This window comes from Podarcis bocagei, assembly GCF_964188305.1.
Source record: "Podarcis bocagei genome assembly, chromosome: 1".
Lineage (NCBI taxonomy): Eukaryota > Metazoa > Chordata > Lepidosauria > Squamata > Lacertidae > Podarcis > Podarcis bocagei.
The window spans coordinates 67431171-67450708 of record NC_138125.1 but is presented as its reverse complement, the minus strand read 5'-3'; the positions used below and the strand labels follow the sequence as shown (position 1 = coordinate 67450708).

General features: G+C 43.5%; 1 long non-coding RNA gene across 1 annotated transcript; it reads left to right on the top strand.

The window, feature by feature from the left end:
- Positions 1–18063: 18063 nt before the first annotated feature.
- LOC308584542 lies at positions 18064–19311 on the top strand. The gene is made up of 2 exons (XR_014006904.1): positions 18064–18199; positions 18843–19311. It is a non-coding gene; the product is annotated as an uncharacterized lncRNA (long non-coding RNA).
- Positions 19312–19538: the final 227 nt, after the last annotated feature.

Genomic DNA, 19538 nt, shown 5'->3' with positions numbered 1-19538 from the left:
GAACCATGCACACTGCCTTGAGCTTGTTGGAAGGTAAAGGTGGTATATAAATGAAATAAATAAATATGAATGTCATTGCACAGTTGGGCAGTTTCTACACCCACTCACTCCCCTCAGCAGCATCCTTCCAGTCAACTAAGAGGCATTCCCAGAGTTCAAGGCCACATTCCAGCCAGGCAGAAACATTCATGGAGGGTGCAAAGCCAGGCTGATAAGGATGTGGTCTGGGGAGAATAACAGATAAAGAGGCCTGAATTCCAGGAGAGATTAATTTGACCCTAGGGCTTGGTGTTCCCTATCCCAGAAGTACATGGTCCAAGTTACTGAATTGTATTGTTCTGGGAGAAGAGAAGAACCCAGGGATCACTGTATGGAGAGCAACTAGACCACTGAATGACCACCGTGGTGCAAAAGACTGGAGCAACTGAGCCCGGGCACAGCCAGCTGTGATCATGAATCCCCCCCCCCACTGACATAAGTGCTTCCATCTTCAGACTTTAGGGGGGACACCCAAGAAGTCTAAAGTTGGGGGCTCCTTGCCTGAATGGTCTTCTTTCTTTCTCACTGTGGTCACCACTGCCAATTATCTTACCCTCTCCACCTGGGTAGCTGTGCAGACTGTCCAACAGTGTCCCTCTATCAACTTTTTTGTATTGCCTTTAGATAACCAGTATGTTAGATCTCATTCATATATTTTCCTGGGGAGGGATCACTATTAAATCCAAAAGTATACTTTGCGCATCTCATGTTACTGTGAAAGATTTGAGCAGCTAAACCCTATTCTATCTGCTATTCTATCTGTGTTTTAAGGTAGGGAGTTGTATTGAAATCCACACCCATTGTTCTTGCTGCTTAATAATCCTAAAGTTACTTGGAAGTACTTTTGTTTGAGAGACCTTTCAAGCAAAGCCAAGGCAGCAGATTAGAGATTTTCCCCCTGTTTGTAGACAAAAATACATTAAAACAACCAAGGGAGCTATTACTCTTCCACGTAATTATTTTTAATGTCTCCTTAGACATGTAGAAAATGCCTTTTCACTCCTTGGGGAGAAGAGCTAAAAGGGGGGGGGGAGTCCTTTTTTTGTTTTTACATTTTGCAGTGTGGCTTTTGTTAAATGTTGCTATGTATTCCCATTGTGCAACACTCACCCTAAAAGACTTTAAAAACATTTTAGGGTTCTAATGTCTAATAAAATAAATGGCAGAAATCCACAGCCACTGTTAGGTTATGATTTATTTATATACCACTTTTTGGCCCAAAGATTCCCAAAGCAGTGAGTAACACATTAATGCTAACGAGAGAGAGAATGAAAGTACAATAAACACAATAAATCAACCAAAACAGGGTAAAATAGCACCATCGCCAAATGCTGTCATCACAGATGCAGCTTTTTCCATGAGAGAGTGCCCTGAAGGAGTGACACAAAGGGGAGAAGGCCCCTTGGTATCACCCTCTTGCCCACTGATGCCAGCCTTCCAGCAGCAACCCACCACCAACAGCCTCCAGATAAATAGGCTTTGCCCCTGGGAACCACTTGAAGCTGTGCCAGAGTTCTTACTCTTCATGGATGGGGCTAGCTGGCCAAACCCTCTGACCCCCTGCCAACAGGCTAACGTTCTGCAAGTGCGTGAAACTTATGCAATGCTTTTGGGTCCTAAGTGGCTTACCAAAAAATTGGAAAAAATATTCATTAATGCTAGTATTATATACAGTTCAGATGTTAAAAACAGTAACCATCCTAAAATTATCAAAATGTAAGCTGAGAGCATTTGCAGGTGACTTAGTATTGACGTTACAGGAGCCAGAATCTAGTACCAAAAGGGTTTTGGAACTGATTCAAGAATTTGGTCAGGTTGCAGGATTTAAACTGAACAAGTTAAAAACAAAGGTTTTAGAGAAAAACTTAACTGTGGTGGAGAAAGAGAGGTTTCAGAATGAGACAGGTTTAACAGTGGTTAAGAAAGTGAAATACCTGGGGATTAACATGACAGCTAAAAATGGGAATTTATTTAAAGACAATTATGAAAAATGTTGGACTGAAGTGAAAAAAGACTTAGAAATCTGGTCAAATTTAAAGCTTTCACTGCTAGGCCGTATTGCTGCAATAAAAATGAATGTATTGCCTAGAATGTTGTTTTTGTTTCAAACATTGCAAATTTTGGACAAAATGGACTGTTTTAAGAAGTGGCAGAGAGATATCTCTAGATCTGTCTGGCAGGGCAAGAAGCCTAGAATAAAATTTAAAATACTAACAGATGCAAAGGAAAGAGGTGGATTTGACCTGCCAGACCTTAAACTTTATTATGAATCAGCAGCTTTTTGCTGGTTGAAAGAATGGCTACTTCTGGAAAACGCAGACATTTTGGATTTAGAAGGTTAATAATGTATTTGGATGGCATGCATACTTGTGGTATGATAAGGTCAAAGCACATAAAGCATTTAAAAACCATATTGTCAGGAAAGCATTGTTTAATGTTTGGATAAGATATAAGGACCTATTGGAAAATAAAACTCCAAGATGGCTGTCACCGATGGAAGCGAAGGCTCAGAAAAAGCTCAATATGGAGGTCAAATGGCCGAAATATTGGGAAATTTTGGAACAAGAGGGAGATAGACTGAAACTGCAGAGTTTTGAGAAATTAAAAAACAAAGTGCGAGACTGGCTTCATTATTATCAGATAATGGAGGCATACAATTTGGACAAGAAAATTGGCTTCTAGGTGGAAAAATCAAAATTAGAAACAGAACTGTTAGAACCCAAAACTAAGATTTTGTCAAAGATGTATAACTTGCTGTTGAAATGGAATACACAGGATGAAACGGTGAAATCTGCTATGATTAAATGGGCACAAGATGTTGGACATAACATAATGATGGCTGACTGGGAACAGTTATGGACCACAGGTATGAAGTTTATGGCATGTAATGCCTTAAGAGAGAATATTATGAAAATGATATACAGGTGGTACATGACCCCAGTCAAGCTTGCAAAAATTTATCATTTGCCTGATAATAAATGTTGGAAATGCAAAGAAACTGAAGGTACATTCTTTCACCTTTGGTGGACGTGCCCAAGGATTAAGGCTTTCTGGGAGATGATCTATAATGAAATGAAAAAGGTATTTAAATATACCTTCCTGAAGAAACCAGAGGCTTTTCTCCTGGGCATTGTCGGCCAATTGGTGCCAAAGAAGGATAGAATTTTCTTTATGTATGCCACAGCAGCAGCAAGAATTCTCATTGCAAAGTATTGGAAGACACAAGATCTACCCACCCTGGAAGAATGGCAGATGAAGGTGATGGACTATATGGAACTGGCGGAAATGACTGGCAGAATCCGAGACCAGGGAGAAGAGTCGGTGGAAGAATATTAGAAGAAATTTAAAGACTATTTACAGAAATATTGTAAAATTAATGAATGTTAGAATGATGTTAGGATGAAATTAAGTGGTTCTAGCAGCAATGTCATAAAGGTGTATGAAAAAATGGCCGGTTAATAGGTGAGAATCTAAAGCTATAAAATATTAAGTTAAAGGATTAAGACAAAAACAAAGAGGGAAAGGAATTGCTGAATTAACCAATTGAACTGGAATACAAAAAAGGGAGGTGAGAGGAGGTCAGGGAAGCAAGGAAATGAAATGTAAGATACGGAAGGATTAATTTGTTTTTAAGTGTTTTTTCTAACTTTTTTTCTATATTTTGTATTTTGTATGTTTTTTTCTTCTATATTTTCCCTTGTCTTTTTTATTTTTAACTATGTAATTTTTTGTTTCTGAAATTTTAATAAATATCATTTTTTTAAAAATTATCAAAATGTAGATCAGATCAATAGGGTTGGGGTTTTTTTAAAACAACAACAACAAACAAAACAGTTTTGTTCAAGTATTAAGACCTGCCTGATTTTATTGATCTATCTCTGCTATGATGTATTTTTACTGTTTATGTTTTAAGAATGTATGTGTAAGCTGCCCAGAGATCTTCAGGTACTGGGGCAGTACAGGGATCACCATTAATAAACAGCTAGGATTGGATTGGAAGGGAGCCCAAGAAAATATATCCTTTGAAATCAAGGATGAGCAAATGAACAGAGCTATCAAGGAAGTTCAGAAAGAATGAAGCAGTCCTTCAAGTTCTTTCTTCAATATAGAATGTTAATGTTCAGGGGAGGTGCAGTGTGTGCCCAGGTGAATCTGCCCAGGTATACACATTTTGATGACAGAATGAGAACCTTTGCCTATAACCCAACACAGAGTTAGGTGAATTTTAGCTAATTGATCTCCATGTGCAGTATGCTAGGTTGTTTCTTGTTGCAGAACAGCTTCCCACATAATAGGATGACCTCTTTTCAGAGCAGTGCTGAAAAGTGATGACACAAATCAGACATAATTTCCAACGGTGTAGCTGTGTTTGTTTGTACCTCACATTTCCCCTTAAAAGGACTCAAGGCGGCTTATGCTAAAAATAAGAACTGCTAAAAACATAGAAAAAACAAAACAATTAAAGATTGATAGAATCAAACTATGTACATATATAAAATCTATTAAAACCATACAAATAATTACAATAAAAACAGCATGGCATCAGCCTTTTCATTAAAAACAATCCCCAAAGCCTGTAGAAACAGGAAAATCTTCAGCTGCTGGAAGAAGGACAAGAAGGAGGGAGGGAGCACATCTAGCTTCTCTAGGCAGGGAGTTCCAAAGTCCAGGAGTAGCCACCGAGAAGGCCCTTGGTGTTAGTCTATTGCAGCAAAAATGTCATTAAAGATGAACCAACTTATTATAGCAGAAATGTTCCTGGAAAAGAGTCCATGAAGGACCATTGCATCTTAAATCTTCTCTTGGGGAAAGGCCTTGGTTCCGGCATCTCTAGTGCTCATCTCCTTATCTTCCCGCAACTTATTTCTCATGGCCCAGCTGTCCTTCCCTTAACCCCTTTCTTGACCTCTTGCCACTCCTACTTCTCATGGTGAAAGTTGACCAAGAGGTGATAAGAGAGGGTGTTTCCCAGCATTTGTTTAAGAAGTGCAATTTGTTTGACACCTATCTTTCCTTCCATCCATGTAAAATGGATGCAACAGGACAGGAACAGGAACTTGAGATCAGTAATAGTGGAGGCACTGAGGTGCTTATAATTCATGAGTTCTTCCTCTGGTCCTGTCTGTTTTCCCTGGGCCAAGAAGGCTAAAATTTGGGAAAGAGCTGTTATTTCAGCAAGGAAGCTGCTCTAGACAGGGAGCCGATACAGAAGCTGGAGAATCTACCTTATCCTGGCTCTCAGCCCAACTTCTCTATCCTCCAAAGATAGCCTCAGATGCAGCTTTTGTAGCAGTTCTGAAACCCTGCCAGGCTCACCATGTCCCCTGCTCCTGTGGCCATGGGGGAGATTGGGATGTGGGTTGCCTGAGAGTATGAGGAAGAAATACAATTGTATGAACTGGGATCATGCTTTGGGTACTCCACTACCTTGGTCTTGCTGATCAGAGTTAAGTGCCTTAAGTGCCAAGGCCAATCCTGCATGATGGAGACTTAAAAAACAACAACCCACAACGTAGAGTTATTGCATGAAGGGATAATGAATAATGGAGGCAATTAAGGAACGGAAGGAACTTGAGTAAGGAGAAGATCTGTTAGATTATGAATTCATTTCTTCAGGAACATGATGGAAGTCCCACAGTGTGGGAAACATAACATTCAATTTGACAAAGAGTTGAAATGTGTGCCATAGGGAACAATCCTGCACTGCCATGTGGGGCTTGACCTGCATGGCCTAGTCGCTCTTTTCCACTTTTTAATGATTGTGGATCCGGGATCATAGGGAATTAGCCCCCCTTGGTGTAGGAGACTGGTGTTAAGACCCCTTGACTGCATTTCCATGACTGATGCATTATGGATGACAGATACAAATATGTTCTTCAAGGTCTGTATTTCCCTGTACGTATATTAGAGCAGTTTAAACTCAGATTTAATTAAGAGTCGGCTGTTTAACCACTGAGTTAATTTGCACAGACAGAATATTACATTTCTTGCATATGCAAAGTGGGTAACAGAGTAGTAGTGGTAGCAGCAGCAGTGGCAGCAGTGGGATCTTCAACAAAGTTTTTGCAGTGCATTATTCTCCCTTCAAAAAGGCATGGTCCTGTTCAGGCTTCTAGACAGCCATTCGCTCTGAGCAGGGTGAATTCTCCCAGATTCATCTTTGCTGATATTGAACACAATTACTACCAACTTCCCGTGTGCTGATGAAGAACAATAATACTGATAGATGATAGATAGATAGATAGATATAGATATAGATATAGATATAGATATAGATATAGATATAGATATAGATATAGATATAGATATAGATATAGATATAGATATAGATGATATAGATATAGATAGATAGATAGATAGATAGATAGATAGATAGATAGATATAGATAGATAGATGGTAGAATAAAATAGAAATAGGGTTTGCTTGTTTTTATTCTACTGCTACATAAAGATAAATTAGAAACATGTTATGTTTCATATTCTTTGCCTGTCTGGAAAATTATAAGAAACTAGTTATATTGTCCACATATTCACATAAGAGCAGTAAGAAGCAATTTGATTGCTGGGGCAAGGGATGGAATAAGGTCTGTCAGTGTGGACTGGGAAAGGCTGACTATAGCAAAAGGCAGCTTAGAGAGCTCAAGTTTTGATAGGTGGGTAGGTATATGAGATATCATGTGTATAGAAGGGAAAGTGCTTTTACAGTTTGAAAACATACACACACATTTTTGCCCAAATGGAATTTCAGTACAAGCTGCCAAATAAGGTATGATCGGAGTTGGATTTTATCCAAGGTCTGTATTTCTTAATTATCATTATAAAAGAGCTACGGTCACAGGAATTAAGTTGTAAAATATTAGATGTGTAAAATTGTCTCCCTAGGACAGTCCTGTGAACAAAGAAACTCACTGTTTTACAAAGTCTTGGCTGCAATTTAAGATGGAACTTGTAATCTGCTACTTCAGCGGTTGCCTAATGGAAGGACTTTTCTTGCCATAAATTGGGGAGAAAGAGCATCTTCAAGAGCTGTGGTGCATAATGGAGGGTGCTAATCTGCTAATCTGTTTAGGAGATTAATGTGAGGTTTAGTACATACAAAAGAGAATACTATTTCCTCATATAGAGCATCTTGTAAATTCTTAGCAAATATGAGTTATGGAATCACCCTAAGGGCTATTGCCATGCTTTCCTGGTGCATAGGACCAATTTGCAAACACAACCCCATTCATGCTAACTTGCGTTCAGTGGGGCAAACTTCCAGGTAAGTGGGTATAGGATTGCAGCATTAATTGTTAAAAACAACCCCCACTCAGAGCAAAGAAGCTGTGAGCTAGTCACAGATTTGGCTGCTTCTGAGAAGGAATAACATGGGATCTGAAATAGGTATTTTAATTATTTGTCATGCTTTGACAGTGAATTACAGTCTTTTACAGCTTGGGCAATAAAATATGTACTGCTATCCTGACATTTGAAATATGATCCTAGTTTATGTTGAAATGAGTTTTGGGACAAGCGGCCACAAAAGGAGCAAGCCAATGGGTGTTGTGCTATTTAAGGGAATATATCACTGGCTCCTGGGATACTCAAGGGTTGAGTGACCAAAAGAATCTCCTTGTATTGCTGACAACCATTATTTCTTCTGGCGATTTAAAAAGTAGAAACATGAAGTCATAGTCTGTCCTCAGCATTGGTACTTAATTGGGGTGGGTGCCGGAAATGTAGAACATTTCATCCTTCTTAACTGTTTGCACTAGAGCTTTGCTACAATAAACATGGCCTTGACTTCTCTTCCGCCTCAGAGATGTTACAAATGACTTACATTGACTCATCAAATTGCCTCTCTGTGTCTTACCAATGACTGGCACTGACTCATCAAAACATCTCGCATACTGTACTTCTTTCTAAACACACTTATTGATTCACTAGAGACGTGTGCTCTCTCCCCCCCCCCTCCAATGGGAACCCTTTCTTGTTAGTTTTAGAACTTTAAATAGCATTTCTGAACACACAGGCTTGAATCCTGGTGATATAACCTAACATTCCTTATAATTAAACACTTCATAATATTTTTCAGTATGTATTGCTTTATCTGAGCCTGGATAGCTCAGTTGGTTAGAGCACGGTGCTGATAACACCAAGGTTCAATCCTCATATAGGACAGCTACATATTCCTGCTTTGTAGAGTGTTGGACTAGATGATCCTCAGGGTCCCTTCCAACTCTACAGTTCTATGATTCTATGTTGAAAGTAAATTGAACACAGTGGTACCTCTGGTTACGAACTTAATTCGTTCCGGAGGTCCGTTCTTAACCTGAAACTGTTTGTAACCTGAAGTACCACTTTAGCTAATGGGACCTCCCGCTGCCGCCGCCGTGCCATTTCTGTTCTCATCCTGAGGTAAAGTTCTTAACCTGAGGTACTACTTCCGGGTTAGCGGAGTGTGCAACCCGAAGTCTTTGTAACCCGAGGTACAACTGTAAAAGATAAACCTCTGTACTGTAAACTGGCCATAATCCAGTTAACTGACCTGGGAGTAAAACCCATTGAACTAAACAAGGCTTATTTGTGAATAGACATAAATAATTGCTACGAAGACCTGCTGGTATAGCAAAGTCACTGAGTTAGTCCACTGTGGCAAAAAACAGCAATCTCTGGCAACAAAGGCAAGGACTTATTTCAGCAGAATAAACTCTCAGCACAATAAACCTTTGCCTTTTCTCAGCCTTCATAGCAATTGACATTCACTGTGTTCATTTCCTTGGAAGGAAAGTTTGTTGATTTCAGTGCAGTATGTTCCATATCTAAATGCCAATAAGAGAGTAACGGAGAGGGCCAATTAATGTGCATCTTGATGCATATGGGATCAGCATAACAACCTTTTCTGTTTCCATCTTTGAAAATGGCTTAGAAACATTTTACTTTTTAAAAAGCCAACAGCTGGTTGGCCTAATGATTCTTCCTCCTTGAAATCAACAGGACTTTTATTTTTAAAATAATGCATTTAGGATTCAAGATTAGGGTTACCTTAATTCAAAAGTGAAAATCCAGACAGAAGTGTTGTTGGGCTTTTCTTGGCAAGAAGCATTTTTGGCAAAATCACAAACAAACAAACAAAAAGCTATTTTTCAGGAAAACTGGCAAAAACGACACTGCCAACATGTGTTGCCATATGTCCAGATTTTCCTGGACGTTTCGCCGATTTCCACCCCGACACTGCTTCGGACTGCAGTATTCCGGGTATGTCCAGGAAATTCTGGACATAGTGGAACCCTATTCAAGACCCCTGCAGTAGCAAATGTGGAGAGTTGTGAGGCCTGCCCCCTTTTCCATCAATCTACAGAGAAAAGGGTTAATATAAATTATGAAATTGAACAGGAAAGGTTTTAAACTCACTTTTATTTTTCTTGTATATTTGAGAAGACTTAACCATGGCTACACTTTCTGAGCAGCCCCAGCTAATCTTTCCATAGATCCTATTGTGTGTCTGAAATGTTTAAAACGTCACATAGATCTGAAAGATGTTACCGATACCTACTCCTATATGAACTCTTATTCACCAGAATCTTGGCTGGAACTAGCTGTAGAGGGATATTTTATGGCCTTATGCAGCCTGGTGATTTATGTTCAGTTTTGCCCTAGCAATATGCTAATAAATTTAACAAGACCCCTGTAGTACCCTCGTACTTCATTTAAAATGAAAGTTGGTGCAAGGTGAGACATCGCTTGTGGGGGGCAGGGAGGCAGAGAAAGGGGGGAGATGCTCTAGAAAACTGGAAGAAAGAGTGCAAGTCACAAATGCAGGAAGTAGTAACGTGTGGACCTAAACCGGTTAACAGACCAATCTGTGAAAACAGCTTGAGCAATTTCAGACAGCTGTGATCCTCTCTTTCTAGAAATAGAGCTGGAAATCATTATGGGACTTAAAGAACATTGTGGTTTTAAGCATAATTCCAAGTTAGTTGAGTCTAATCTCCATTCTGAACCCAAGCGCAGCCCCATCCTATGCATGTTTACTTGGAACCAAGGTTGCAATCAAAACATAGTCCGCATCGAAACACAGGTTACCTCCCAGGCAAACATGGATTTAGGATTGTGTTGCACCCCCAGGTAGGTAGGATTAGTGCTTTTTTTCTTTTAAAAAAATGTTTAGGGGTACTCTCATTTTGACTCAAGAAAATCACCATTTTATAGTTCAAATCGGGGGAAATAAATACAGTACATGGACAAAAGTACAAAGATTCACAAAATGTTTAGAGGTATGCGTCCCCCTGCGTCCCCCCCAGAGAAACAGGCTCAGATCAGGGCTTTCATTTGGTACAGAGCTTGCTTCCAGATAGGAGAGTGAGAGGAATCCACCCCAGTTCAATGAAACCCCAGTAGTGAGTCATAAACCCAGGTACAGGACTAATTGGTTTATAAAACTGGTATAGCCCCAGATGCAGCAGGACCAGCTTAAGAAGTTTGTGGATCCCAGCCACCTGACCTAATGAAGACTGCCCCCACTCCACACCCATACCCATATCCTGCCGTTATAGGATCAGTGCAAGGTTCCTAATCCAGAACACCCTGAGGCAATCTGTTGACGTCAAGGGCTCAGAATTTGCAGCCAAAATCTTTCTTCTGGTTGGGAAAGTTATGACAGTATAAATACCCTCCGCCCGGCAGACATGTTGTTCATAGGATCATTTCGAAATAGTTTGGAGAGGAATAATGTTCTGGGAGAAGAGATTAGAAGCACTGTGTTTCCTACAGGTGCAGAAAAAGCAACTTGGTCCCCCCCCCCCTCCCCTGTTTATCTCTCTCGAGACCCCTCTCCCCTTGTCTTTCTTTCTTTCTCTCCCCTCCTCTTGTTCTTCCCCAAAGTTGAATCTGGGGTCAGAACTTCTAATTGTAACCTCAGACTGGAATTCCAGATGGTGTGTTCAAGACTCGGAGCAAGTCTCAGTTCATCAATTTCATGTCCTCGAGTGTCTGCTCTGGCTGTGGCCCCGACTCCATTCCCAACGTGGCATTAATGCAGAACAAATTGAGACATATCCTCTCGATAATTAGTTCCAGGATTGCCCAAGATTTACGGTAAAATAATAGAGCAAACTCCACAAAAGCTGGGGATTTTTTTTTGCCTCCTACCACCGAACAAGGAGGAGGAGAGTGATTTGGCTGAGATGTTGCTGCTGCTGCTGCTGCGCAAAGTTGGCACCGGAGAGGGTGAAGAGGGAGCCAGGACTCCGGATGAGTTGCTGGTATGGGAGTGAAACCATTAGCAGCGCATGAAGCTAGGAAGGAACCCAGAACGAGAGAGTGCCATATATTTATAAGCTGGGCGAGGAAGAAGAGGGCCGGATACATAGCACAGCGCAACCTATGCAAGCCTACTTGGGAAGCAGCCCCATTTAAGTCACTGGGGCTGACTTCCGAGTAAACGTGCATAATAATCTTGGGTCTTGGAACTAAGTAAGTCCCACTGGTTTTATGGAATTTGCTCTCTGTGTGGGGGTTTTAAAAGTAAAGGATCCACGGTCTGTCTACTAGAGGGAGGTCCACACACTCCCAACAGCCTAAATCAGCCCCCTACTTTTTCCAGCCCCACCCCCGCAAAAGAGAATAATCATCTTACGGCATTTCTAACTGCCAGGAGGTGCGGTGCTAGCAGGGAGGCTTAAGATAGCTTGAAAAAGTTCTCCAGCGGAAGCCTCCGTATGCTTACTCAGAAGTAAGTGGCACTGCGTGGGGTTTGCTCTCAGCCAAGTGAGTCGGCCCGAGAGTCTCATCTATCCACCAGGCCTCAAAAGGCCCCCGCTAGTTTGAGCTGTGGTGCGCCTGTGATTAAGACACAGAAAACGGCTACCCCTTCATTGTCTGGCCCCATTTCCTAGCAGGAACGGCGCCATGACCCCGGATGGAAATGGGAGGGCCTTTGGTCTGATCCAGCAAAGGAACTCAGACGGACCAAGCGTCTGCACGTGCAGCCCCACTGCGCTCAATAGGGCTTAGTCCCAAGGAAGGATACATAAAGGCTTTTTTATTTTTTAAATTAATAATCCAGCACAATAAATTTACAACACAAGCTATGAGTTGGACACCCAAAAGCAATAGCGGTCATATCCCGAGACCACACAGCAACCGAGCAAAAGTCTTCTTCACTGTTGGCTGGGATCTGTCAAATGCAGGAAGGAAAATATGTTTTCTTTTCTTTTCATATTGGGCAGATTCCCATAAGCATCCCCAAAACAAAGGGTATTACGCCCTCACTGTGTTTGCAAGACTAGGCCCGGGTGAACTTCCTAGCCGAGATGGGGGCGGGGGGGGGGACTGGAGGTGGCGATCCAGTGGGTCCGACTATTTGCCTTCTTCCTTAGGCACACGCTCATTCTCATAATCGGGTAATATTTTCTCTCCGAAAGAACCGCTAGAGCGCATTTAATTGAGACTAAGAAGACTGAGGACAGGAAACTTAAGACTACTCTTAAAATTTCAGAAAGAAGTTTCTGATTTTAAATATATATTGTTAACAAACGCTTAACTTATCTATGTTAGTTTCTGATTCACAATCTGGTTAAGTCGAAGTTTGCGTGTGTGTGTGTATATATACCGGTATATAATGTATAGCCCGGCTTTCCATGAATTGTGCCCTTTGGCGGTTAAGAACATTAATACATATTTTACAAAGGGGGGGGGCATTTATTCTCATTTGTCTTAGTTGGACGGGCTCCCCCATTCTTTAAATACATTTCCTTTGTAAGAAGAGCCATTGTTTTGAATCGATTCACGCAACTGTCCGCTTAAAATCAGCTGGAATATGATGCTGTGCATTTCTCTTTCAATGAATTCGGCCCGTTCCTCTCTCCCCTATGTTCTACATTAGTTTCAGACATTTGCTCCTGAAATAATGATATTTATCTTACTGCCCTATCCTAATCATCTTTATTCGATGGCACTTACTCCCAAATAAGTATACTGTACTAAGATCTATTCGCGTCTACACAAAAGCAAACTCAAATTTGCTCGGTGGAGTCTTACTTCCAGGTAAGTGGGTACAGGATTAACTGCTCCTGTTGGCTGCACTCCAGACAATGGAGTGAGATCCATAGATTTCCATGGGTCTTTCTTTCAAAGATTTGCGTGGGTTTAGGGCTGCAGCCGAAGGCCCCTTTCTCTTCAGTCCTTCAGGGTTAGAGAGCGCCTTCCCACCGAGCGGATCTGGCTGTGAATGCGAGCTTGCCCCCTTTCGCCCTCGCTGCCCCCGCCGCGCTGAACTCCCGGAGCAAGACGCGCATTAATTAAAGTCTCTCCCGGCTCCCTTTCATTTTTCATTGGTCCACATCTTGGGATTGCCAAGGCGCTGCAGCCCAATGGCAGGCCTGCCCTGGGATCTCATAATGCATACTTCGGCACTGGCTGAGGCCAAAGGGAGGTCAGCGGCGCTATTTATTACTTGCCTAAGTTCCTTCGCTCGAAGGAGTCCATGAATCTTGACAGATAGCTCGTCTCTTGTCTGTTTTTACAGTTGCGCGTTGCTGGTGAGGTTACAGAGGAAGCGGGAAGAGACGGGCTCGAAGCGCCGAGAATTCCCTGGCGAGGATGAGCTAACAGAGACCCGGCTCGTTTCTCTCTCGCCCTCCCTCTCTGCTCACAGCTCCCCTTCAAAGATGGGGAGGACAACACGCCGAAGTTGAAAGGAAGGAGTCTGAGGGCAGAGGGAATCCCTCTCCCTTTTGCAGCGCGCCTCTTTTGATCTCCGAATAATATATGTCTACACGCCGATCAGCGCGAGCGGTGACTCGTATTATTATGGTTTTTTACGCAGTTTGGTTTCCTGTGCCGGCGAAATCGCTCCTTGTCACCCCCACCCCACCCCACTTCTTGAGCTGAACTTTTCAATGGCTGCGCATCGCTCCCATAGCGCTGGTTTATGTTGCTTACGACCCCCACCCCCAAAAAAGCTCCGATGAGCCCGGAAATCAGAGTGCAAAACAGAGACAAATGTGCCCATTTCCCTTCTCCAGTAGAGCGCGATGGGCGTTTCGGTGTTTGTATGTGCATTTTTCTGGAATGCTTGTTCCACCAAAGCAACTTCTTCTGCGCCAGTCCTGCTTTAAGCACAGGGTTCCTCCCCGCGCGCCCCTCCACACTTTTCACAAGCTGGGTGGAAACATCTCCTTTTAAACGTGTATTTTTTTCAGAGGTGCCAGGAATTCCCCACCTGGAAAGAGCGGAAGCTGACAGATTTAGGCCGGTTTGGTATGGGGAAAAGGGGGTGGGGGTGGAGAACGCATCCTATAGCTCTAGCGGAGGCGGAATGGATTTCATGGCCGGGGCTCCGCCGACGTTCACAGCAATTGGGGGGGGGGGTTTCGCTTAAGGCGCTTGTTTGTGCGGGAGGTGTGACCTAGCAAGGGAGAGATGGAGGAAGAGAGAGAGAGAAAGATCTAACGCCTGGACTTCCTGGGAAGAGGTTTGTGTACATCTTCACATCCGTTGCAGGCGACCAAGACTTATTGTCGCGTCTCTCGTGCCCCCCCCCCCCCGCAGCTGAAGAACTCAAAATAGTCGCAATCATCTCCAGTTACACAAATTACGTTAACTTTCCCAGCTTCTTGTGTTTGTAGGGTTGCCGCCCCCTAGGCTGCCGCGCGCGACGATGGCTTCTGTGAAACCGGAAAGCCTGCACACTTTGCACACTTTGCACACTTTCTTGGCCCTAAGGTCCAATGGACGATCCCAGCAGGTCTCTTTCAGATTTTTTTTCCGGGGTGGGGAGAAGGACTGGCGTGGAAGGGGCCAGAAGCCAGAACAGCCCCTCTCTTCTCCATTCGGCTATTGAAGCTTCCTTCTCGAACCCTTGACTGGGAAAGGGACACGTTTGAGCTCCGGGTATTGGGAACAGCGGAACTTCAGCCGTTTCACAATGCAAAATGGTTCAGGCACACACGCACCCGGCCCCAGTTCAGAAGAACTCTGTGCTGCTCTCCCAGAAACCTCTGCCTGCCCCAGTGACTGCCCTCTCAGCCTAACCTACTCCGCAAGGCTGTTGTGAAGATAAAAAAGGGGAGAGGGGGGAAACAGTGTATACCGCCTTGAGCTGCTTGCAGGAAAGGTGGTCTATCCATGCGCCCAGTTTGGGAGAACAAGAAGGCTGCTCTGCACAGCGCTGCCGCCCGGGACGGCGCTTTCTGAGCTGCAGCTCCTGCGTCCTGGCGCGCTGGGTGACAGATTCGCTGCTGGGAATGGGGGACTGGCGGCCGGTGATTGATTCTCTGTCTCCTCGCAGCTCTCACTGCTCCCTTCACCCTCCGCGGCTCCTGCCTGGAGATGGTTCACAGCTTTGTTTTTCCCGGGGTTGGCACTTTAAATAATCAAACCCTTGAGTGAGTGAGAAGAAAGATATTTCCCCTCTGCTTCTCTGTTTGAGACTCACCAGCGAGGAAAAGGCACAGAAAAGCGCTTGGATCTCTCTCTCTCTCTCTCTCTCTCTCTCTCTCTCTCTCTCTCTCTCTCTCTCTCTCTCCACCCCCACTTCTTTGAAGGCTGCGGTCCCTGACCGCATTTATTTTGACGATTCAGGCAGCATTCCTTCGAATCTCCTTTACCAGGGAGTAAGCCCCGCTTGGTTTCAGTGGGCTTTGCTCCCGAATAGACATGACGAAGGAAGATTGCAGTCTGAATCCTGCATCATGCATCCTCCGCCCATCCTAAACGAGATCAAATCGCTTCCGAAGCTGAGTGGCGGAGGAGGCTGTGTGTGCAAGCGGGAAAGTGAGAGTGCCGGAACAACACATTCGTTCCCACTTTCCTTGGGCGCTTTCCACGGACGTGGGTTTGGAATGCTGCTCCTGCGACAGCCCGCGTGTCTGTCCGCTCTCCCCCAAAGTGGTGGGGTTAAACCACTGGTTAAACGAGTCGTGTGACTGAATGCCAGAGCAATAGCGAAGTAAAGATTCCCAAGATCTAGAAATCTTTTTCCCCCACCGGAGGCGTCGGTAGACTTTGTTTCTACGGCTGTCCCTCCCAAATATTTTGGAATTTGCCGGTTTCCATAAAATGAGAGGGGGCGCGTCACTGGCCATTTATTGTTGCTATTGTTGTTTAGAGAACCGAGCACTTGTCATATCTTTCTCTTGGCCTTCAAGTTCAAAGGAGAAATCCAATCAACCCGGTGTATCTGTTATTGGGGTTATTTTTAAATGCTGCGAATGAGGAGCTAGAAGCAAAACATGAGATGGGACTATCTTACACGGGATCCACTGGGGAACCTGACCAGCCAATGGGCTTTCATCCAGCCCTGTTATGGTCTCAATTCCTGAAATTCTGAGCCTCTCCTCGACTTAAGCAACAAGTGCCATTGGAAGCCAGTTCCATCCATTTCAAAGGGGTAGTGGAAAATTTAAGGAGAACTTAGCCGGGAGGGGGCGGAAATTTGACCCTGCCACTTCATGTTTTTGGGGGGATTTATCGGTCAGCGTGACCCACGCTGAGCTCCAGCCAAACCACACTGATCTGAATGTATTTCGTTCAGTTAGACGGAAATCAGATTAAACACCAGTGGCTGTGTGGTTCATTCTTCCCCACTCCTTCCAGAGGTCTGAGGGCGGGTTATTCTTCTTTGAAAGCCAATAACAACTCTGAACTGTACTATGTAAATAGACAAAAGCTAACCTAGAAAAGGTCGACCAATTTATAATCCGGACCAAAAAAAAAAAAAAAGCTAACACAGGGTTAAGACAACAATGGCCCTCGCAAAGAGCTCTGGTCCATCTAGGGCCGCAGGGGTCGTTCATTAGTGCCGATGGCGAACCTGGGATACGGGTCGTTGACAGATTATATTATCTCGGTTCGTTCTACGGTACTTAAAAAGAGCCTTTGCCAGTTTAGAGGGAAGAGCAAATGGGAATTGCTAAAGATTTCGCAATAGTTTAGGGTGGGGAGATTTAAAAAACAACAACAACCATTAAGTGGTTTAAAAACAGCGATGCCTCTCCGCCTGTACTCAAAAAAGATAAGCTCTGACTCAGTATCTTTCATTCCGTGCTGAGAAAAATGCTACCTGGATTTCTTTGAGACGGAGCAGTTTGGCAAGGAAAAGAAGACAGTGTCCGTGTTTAAAAGGAACTTTCCAATTATCAGAACGGATCGGACTTCTCAAGCATTGCAATTTAAACCACTGCAGTTTTAAGTGCTATATTACGGCAGATCGGAATGAAATGGCAGAAACAAGGGGAAACCCAGAAAGCGATGGCTAGCGGTTAAATAGGCACCTACCTGTTACCGCTTGTGCAGGAGCAGAAGGAGGATTGGGCGTTTTTGAACTCCGTACCATTTACCACTCTCCGAAGGCAAAGGTGATTTGTCACTCTGCAACTGAGTTCACTCTGACGGAAAAGGTATAAACTTACCAAAGTCATTCAAAGTTGAATTCTGGAATTATGTGTCCAAAACACACACTCTCTCTCTGTAAAGGAGAAGTAAAGGTCCTTTACAAACCATATCCCATACTGAAGTTAAAAACACGCACACAGAGACACGATCAGGAAACAAAATAATTTTGCTGACTTGGTTTGATTCGGCACTTGCTTTTAACTGAGAAATATATGGGTGCTATTTTTAAAATGAAGATATTTGGCAATACTGTACTTTCCGGGCACTATATAGTCCAATGAATAAAGAAATCAGCAAACAAAACAAACTGCGTGTGTGTGTGTGTGTGTGTGCAAGTAACTATGCATATCCAAACTTTACAAGATCCTTTAAAAAGGTATAGATTGCTGCACTAGTTTTGAATGTTAAGAAAGTCTCATAAGCTGAGTCTGAAATTCTAGATGTTGCCCTTTTCATGTACCAAGTAACCCTGTCCCCTAGAGAGGGTTATGTTAACTAGGTTGTTTAATACCTGCTGAAAAACTGCACGTGACACCAGAAGAGTGATTTGCAGCGTTTTGCTTCCTCTCCTGTAATATACACCGGTAAGTTTGTTGCATTAAATTTCATCTGTTAGGAGCTGTCATCAGAGCCAGATGTCAAAAACGGCTCAGGCTGCCATCTTGAGGCTGAGATTCTCCCGGCGAAAGCGCAACTGGTCTCAGTGCGGTTTACTTCCGAGTCGATGTTATTAGCGTCAGCGTCTGCTCCTATTTTCACTCGTAATAAAGTTCCACTAAAACAAGTAAGTGGCTGCTAAGTAACACCCCCCGCAGCCGCCTTAAAGGATCGGGAGTTCAGTGGAGGGACCAGGGGGGGGGGAAATACCAGGGTGGGCACAGAAGGGGCAAAGTGTGTTTCTAAGTGGGCGACAAAGAAAAATAGCAGCATATATGAATGACAGGAGTTCAGATATGGGAGGGCAAGTGGGAGGTAAGATTTTTTTTGGGGGGGTTGCTTGCCCCGTCCTCCCCCCGCCAGCCGTCTCTGCGGGAATTAGTTGCTTGGAGAGAGAGTCACCACTTCTATAGGTTATATAGGTTAGTTGAAGTGTAGACAAATGCTTGGGTGCTAAATAAAATCTGAATATTAACTACGTGGAGATTTGGAGATGAGTTTTATCATACTCCATGAACACAATATTTTCATTTTTTTGAAATCAAATGCGGTCCTTCTCTTAAGCTGTTTGCTGGTTGGCGTGCATTTAAATAGATAAAGTAGATGACACACAGAACTCCACTTTCCACTAAACTGTATTGTTTATTATATTTGCTTTTAGTAAATCACTCGCCGTTTCTCTTACAACAAACCCTGTGAAGTAGGTTGAGCGACCGCTACTGGGCCAAGCACCCTCTAACACCCTCTAATCACAGTTTCTTTTATTGCAGCTCCTTTTCAGAATCGCTCCGGATCAGACCCTCTAATGGGGGACAAAATGTTCTTAGGACGAAGTGTCTGCCATCTTACAGCCTTCCTCCACCCCCTTGCAGTGAAGGGACAATGAAGGAGAACCAAAGGGGCTGTTTATTTAGTCGAAAAGAGTCCACTAAAGGGATGCCTTTAGAAGTCCACTCTATCCGGAGGGTTGGTTTTGGACCGACCTTAAAAACTCCACGAAAATCCTTTTTGCTGCATTGAGGAATAAGGTGCATGTCAAGCACTCTGTACACTGAAAAGTGTCGCAGAAGCAATAACATACAGTTACTACATGATCTAACGTAGCTGACTCTAATCAACAACAGCTTATGCCACAATGAAAAAAAGGGTCAAGTCTTTGTGGTGCCCCTAAGACTCTTCTGTGGTTTCTACTGCCGGAACACAACAACTCTCCGTAAATAATATATACTATGTCCATAACATCCTCCTTTTCCTCATTCGAATTCGATCGAGGGTATGAGTCCTGTATTTCAGAAAGGAGCCTGCTGCACGGCGTAGTGGACTGAGGAAGGCATGGTGTGAGAAGGCCTGGATTCAAATGAGGGTCTCCGTAGTGAACCGGGTCCCTATCATTAGGCAGAGGGAGGCAGTGCTTCAGGCAGCAAGTGCTAGAATGCCTGGAGCATCAATGAGAGGGTAGAGGCAGC